The sequence below is a fragment of the Echinops telfairi genome, unplaced genomic scaffold (assembly GCF_000313985.2).
Source record: "Echinops telfairi isolate 266 unplaced genomic scaffold, ASM31398v2 ScPeMD7_60;HRSCAF=208, whole genome shotgun sequence".
NCBI classification, from domain to species: domain Eukaryota; kingdom Metazoa; phylum Chordata; class Mammalia; order Afrosoricida; family Tenrecidae; genus Echinops; species Echinops telfairi.
In genome coordinates, this window is record NW_022103958.1 from 34982051 (window position 1) to 34988455 (window position 6405).

Consider the following 6405-nt stretch of genomic DNA (forward strand, 5'->3'; position numbering starts at 1 on the left):
CTAAACATTTAAACTTGAGGTTTGAAATTTTTTATTTTATTTTTTTGAGGTTTGAAATTTTTATTCCATTCTTTCAGCTTGAGAAACGCTGAGCATGCTCCTCCCTTGTGGTTTCCTAGCTCCAGCTGTTCGCACGGTTCACTGGATGCTTCACTGTGTCTTCTCAAGATGTTCTTTGAAATTTTCCGTTCAGTTCTTCTACTTCATCATCTCATCCATTTTCTTTAGCTACTCTGTATTCAAGGGCAAGTTTCATTCATTTTAGCCTTTTAGTTCTTTCTTGTCTTTTTTTGAGACATAAAAGTATTATATTAAAAATATGGAACGCTTCACGAATTTGCGTGTCATCCTTGCGCAGAGGCCATGCTAATCTTCTCTGTATCGTTCCAATTTTAGTCTATGTGCTGCCGAAGCACATAGACTTGTCTTTCAAATAACCTTTTACTCTCTTCATTTCATGTATGATTTTCTTTTCTTTAAAAAAAATAAATTTTATTGACATATCTTATTCATTCCCATATATCCCGTCCCTTGCCATACAGTTCTATTGTTCAGTCCTGTGTGGGTAAGGATATACAATCATCAGTGCTATCGACTCGTCTCTCCCCCTTTTCCTCCACCCCCTACTTCCTGTACCCTCAGGGAACCCTTATTCCTGTTAGTGTCTCTGAGGGGTCATCTATCTTGACTACCATGTATCGAGCGATCTTAAATGTACAAACGAACATACAGGAGTCTGTCATGACCAATGAGGTATATCATGTATGGACCACAATAGTAAGGGGAGGAAATCTCAAAGAACTAGAGGATAACTATGTGGTTCTTCACTGCCACACCGCACCCTGGATTTATCCTGTGTTCCATGAGGCCCTTCTAAAAGGGACTGTCTGATTTTCTTGCTGGTGGACATTGGGTCTCTACTACATCCAGTCCCCTTTATATCGATTTGGATGCATGTTTTTCAAACTTCTAATACCTCTTCCCATCGACACCTCATGATCACACAGCCTGGTGTGCTTCTTCCATGTGGGCTTTGTTGTTTCCCTGCTTGATGGCTGCTTGTTTAACTCCAAGCCTTTAAGACTCCAGACACTATAGCTTTTGCTAGCTGGGCACCATCAGCTTTCTTCACCACTTTTGCTTATGTACTCATTTTGTCTTCAGTGATCACGTCAGGGAGTACATTGCCACATTATTAGAACAAACTATTCTTGTGCAGAGGTAAGATTTAAGTAGAGGCCCAAAGTCCACCTGCTTCCTAGTTGCATTTACATATATACATAAACAAACACATTCATATATGTATACTTATATATATGCACACACACACATATATGTATTGAGTTTGTTTTTTGTGTTTTCCTCCTATCCCACTATTACAGTTGCCTCTCAAATATAATTTGATTGATCAAACATGCCCAGAGAAGCTACACCCTCTTTGTAGTCCATTTTAGAACTCTTACTCTTCCCCTGTACCCGTCAGTGTTGGCTCTCTGCTCACCCACTCTCCTCTTCTGTGCCCCCCAGGAACCATCTGTCAAAAAACAAGAACAAAATAATAATAATAAAAATAAAAGATAAAACCCAAACAAAACACAACAACATACAGATTTGTGTCCAAAAGGCAAGTTGTCCATAGGCCCACCTTGCTATTCCCACATTCAGGCACGATGGAGTGGTCTCGTGTACCCCCCACCCCACCCCTGCTCATTTATGCCTTAGCCTTTCCATATGGCCCACTTGTGAGTAACCCCCAACCAGTTCAGGTGGGGTGCCCTGTGCTGCCCCCAGTCAAAATCCCACACTCGGGCCTCCTCGGGGGCTTCGTGTCTTCGTGCCCATCACTGGTCTGCTGCACTCCCCTCCTAGTCTGCCCCCATGTGGGCAGGTCAAACAGGCCACTTTCCCCAAACTGTGTTCAGGGCTGTCCTCTGCCCCGCTGTCATCTAAGGAGAGGCCTCCACGTCTCAGGCTGAGGCCAGCTGGCAGTCATCTCTGGGAACTGCTCCACTCAGGAACAGTGCCCTCGTGGGTTGGCATGCTGAAATGAGGTCTGCTCTCCCTCTCCCTCTCCTGTGGAGACAGAAACAATACCCTCCCCTGGGGTTGGTTAGTGCTCTGACACCCCCACTCCAGTTGCCTTTGTTTTCCCTTCTGTGGGGCTGAAAGGCATATGAGAGGGGAGATGCCTTTCAGCACAGGTGCTATCTGCACCTGTTGTTGATGATGTAGGAATCTTTGGGTTTGGTCTAGTTCTTGCCAGAATATCTGGTCCTCAGCCCGAGAATTATGTATTACACATGTTTTCCCTTACGCCCGCCATTCTGCTGTGTGAACTCACCTCAGTGGACGCATGTTGTACTTGTCCTTTTGGGCTTGGCTAACTTCACTCTGCATAATCTCCTCCAACTGGTTCCATGAGATGAGGTGTTTTATCTTTTTGCCACTTTTTAAGGGATGCGTAATATTCCATTGCGTGACTATACCAGAGTTTTTAACATCCATTCGTCTATTGATGGAAATTAAGTCAGTTTCCTTTTTTTTGTTTGTAATTGTGAACTGTGCAGTGACAAACATTGGGGAGCAGATGACTGGTCATGGTCTGTTTATTATTTCTTCTGGGTATATGCCAAGAAGTGGGATTGCTGGGTCATATTGTAACTCAATTTCCATCTGTTTTATATTTTGCCAAATCACTTTCCACAGTGGCTCCATGTATTTACAAGACCACCAGTAGTGAATGAGAGTTCCTATCTCACTGCACCCCTCCAGTATCTATTGCTTTCTGTTTTTTTGAATTGGGCTATCCTTGTGGGATCTCATGGTTGTTTTTATTTGCATTTCCCATATAGCTAATGATCAGGAACATTTTCTCTTATGTTTATGGACCACCAGGTTTCCTCCTTTCTGAATCATCTGTTCAAGTCTTTTGCCCACCTCTTCAGTGGGCTATTCATTTTTTCCTGTTGTAAGCTTGCAGGATTCTGTAGATTTTAGGAATAAGCCCTTTGTCTGATGTGTCATTACTAAGTCTCTTTTCCCTGTCTGTGGGTTCCCTTGTTACTCTCTTGATGAAGTCTTTCAAGAAAACACAAGTGTTTTATCTTTAGAATGTCTCACCCATCTATTTATCTTCCTCTGGGTGTGTATCCTTCCTGATTTCTGGGAAGGTCCTTGGCTTTGTCCCAATCCCCTCATTGATGATTCTAATCGTTTTGGGTTTTACCTCAAGGTCTGTGGTCTACCTTGGACTTGTTCTTGTGTATGGGGTGAGGTAAGGGTCATGTTTCATTCTTCTGCAGACTAATATCCAGTTTTGCCAGCACCATTTGTTGAAAAGGGAGTCTGCTTCCCATTGGATATTTTTTGGGTCTTTGTCAAAGATCAATTGTCTATATGCTGTTGCTTTTATTTCTGGATTTTCTGTTCTTATCCATTGATCTGAGTATCTATTATTGTACCAGTACCACACTGTTTTGACAACCGTGACTGTATAATACATTTTGAAGTCAGGTAACGCAAGCCCACCACCTTTGTTCTTCCTGAGGATCTCTTTGCCAATCCTGGGATTCTTCCCTTTCCATATGAAGTTGGTAGTCATTTTTTCCATTTTTCTTTTGAAAGTGATATAGGAATTTGTATCGGGATTGCACTGAATTTATATAGTACCTTGGGCAGGATTGACATCTTTACAATATTGAGTCTTCCAATCCACAAGCATGGGATATTCTTTTTTTTTCTTCCATATTTATTTATTTTCATTTTTGTAACAATACTTTTAAAAAACAATTATTATATTGGGGGTTCTTACAGCTGAGATATTCTTAAACTTGTGAAAATCCCTTTTGGTTTCTTGTAATAATGTTCTATAGTTTTCCTCATACAGATCCTTTGTTTTTTTGGTTAGGTATATTTGTAGATATTTCAATTTATGCTTGGCTATTGTGAAGGATGCTACCTTCTTGATCTCTTTTTCTGGAATCCCCTCAGTGGTATATAGCAACCGAATTGACTGCTGGTTGTTGATCTAATCTCCTGCCACTCTAGCATATTCCTCTATTGTGTCCAGCAATCCTTTCGTGGAGTTTTTGGGGTTCTCAATATTTTAAATCATGCCACGTGAAAATAGCGATAATTTAACACCTTTCCCCAAGCGTATACTTTTGATATCCTTCCATTGCTTTATATTATTAGCTAGGACCTCCAAGATGATGTTGAATAGAAGTGGGGACAAGGGGCATCCTTGTTGGGTCCCCTCATTCAGTGGGAATGTTTCCAGTTTTTCTCCATTAATTGTATGTATGATGTACTTGATATCTTCCACAGCTTGTCAGGTGTTGAATGCATTAAACCGGTTCTTGAGAAGATCTCCAAATTCAGATAGGGTATACTCAATGCCACATTGAAACTCTTATGGACTTGTTTTAATTTTTTCAACTTCAGAGCTTGCGTGTAAGCAACCGATGATCTGTTCTACAGTAACTCCTGGCTTTATCTTGGCTGGCGTTATTGGGCTTCTCTGTTGTCTCTCTCCACTCAGGTAATAAATTTGAGTCCTGCGTATCCTATCTGGAAACATCCATGTATATAGTCACCATTTATATGTTAAAATGGTATTTCCAATGATTAGTGAATATTAAGTCATGCAAAACCCCACTATGCACCCTCCAGCAGGAGTTCTGTCCAGGTCATATTTTCCAACGATCAATCCTTTTTCATTTCCATCGTTTGCAGTCCATTCACCAATAATTATCTATGCATTTTGATCAGACCTTGAAGGCACGCTTGGTCAATTTCAGACTGAAGAAGTTGGTAGAATTTGAACAATTGTATTTACTGGACTTCTTTGTAGGTGTCTAGATATTATCCTATCACAGACAGCACTATACTTTAAGATAGATTTTGATGATGAATGCAACACTATTCCTCTTGAATTTGTTCTTCCTAGCAGAGTAAACCATATGATTGTCTGATTCAAAATAGCCAACACCATTTCAGTTCATTAACGCCTCAGGTATCTATCTTTATGGGTTCCATTTCATTTTTGACAACTTTCAATTTTCCTAGATTCACACTTCAATTAGTAATAGATGCCTGCAGCGGTTACTTTTCATGTGGAGTCATGCCACGTCATCACATGAAAAGTCCTGAAAGCTTGGCTCTGCCCGTGTCATCAAGGTGACTCGACTTCAAGGAGGGAGCTTGTCCCAAGTTGTATTCTGAGTGCCTTCTACTGGTGTGGCTCAACTTCCAGAACCGTATCAGACAATGTTCTGCTACCAGTCAGAGGCATTCAGTGGCTAATCCCTTGGAAGTGGACCATCATTTCCTTCTCTAGTCTGTCTGGGCCTGGAAGCTCCACTGGAACTGCCCACCACAGGTGACCTGTTGGTAGTTGAAACACAGATGACCTGGCGCCCAGCATCACAACACGCAAGCCACCACAGTATGACAAACAGGCCGAGGAGTAGTGGGAAAATTGACTCCACAACACCCATTCATCTGACGACATAGAGACATACCTCATTCTTTTTAAACAATTTTATATACTCTGTTGAAAGAGTCAGCGGTAGATTAATTAGACAGTTCTTTTTCATAGACTTTTAAGTTGTTTTCAGTCATTTATCGTAACTGGCATTGCTGCGATGAATGCCCATCTTTGTGCTCCCGTGTGAGCACAAGTGTAAGATAAATGCCTAATAGTGGAATTGCTAGGTCAAAAGGTATTCGCATTAAATTCTGGTAGCTGCTGCCAAATTGTCCTTCAAAGAAGCCGAGCCACTTTATGCTCCCATTAACAATGAATAAGAAAGCATTTCTTCACAATGTGTATCGTTGCCAATCTGATATCTAAAAATGGTGTCCTACCTTAGTTTTAATTTACACTTCTATTATTGTTCGAGTAACTTCATTTGTTTTAAAGCCACTTCTTTTCTATAAACTCCATTCATATCCTTTGCCTATCTATCATTGCAACCATGTTTAGCCACAAAAATGCCAGTTTCCTAGGGTCATTTGCTCATGAACCTCCTTCTGGTAGATGTTCTGAGTCTTCCACAAACATGACACACTCCCTCTTGTAAATAACTGCTCCTCTCTCCAATACCAAGGCAGGGTCCCTTCATGACCTCCTCAAGATCCCATACCCTCCCACAACTCGTGTGTGCTCTTTCCTCCATTCTGTGGTGCTCCACACCCCAAATCTGACCAGCCTTTTAGGGGTACATGCTCATTTCACCTCTTCTAGGAGCCTCCCTGAGTAACTAGTCCTCACAGGGCATTCAGTTTCCCTCTTACTAGGAGCCTCCCTGAGTAACTACTAGCCCCCACAATGCAGTCTCACTTTCACTAGGAGCCTCCCTGAATAACTACTAGTCCCCACAAGCAGTCTCACTTTCACTAGGA

The 6405-nt window shown here is 41.6% G+C and overlaps 1 non-coding gene across 1 annotated transcript; it reads right to left on the reverse strand.

Moving 5' to 3' along the window:
• Positions 1–313: 313 nt before the first annotated feature.
• Positions 314–416, reverse strand: LOC115869928. Its single transcript, XR_004046443.1, has one exon. It is a non-coding gene; the product is annotated as a U6 spliceosomal RNA (small nuclear RNA).
• Between the last annotated feature and the right edge of the window lie 5989 nt (positions 417–6405).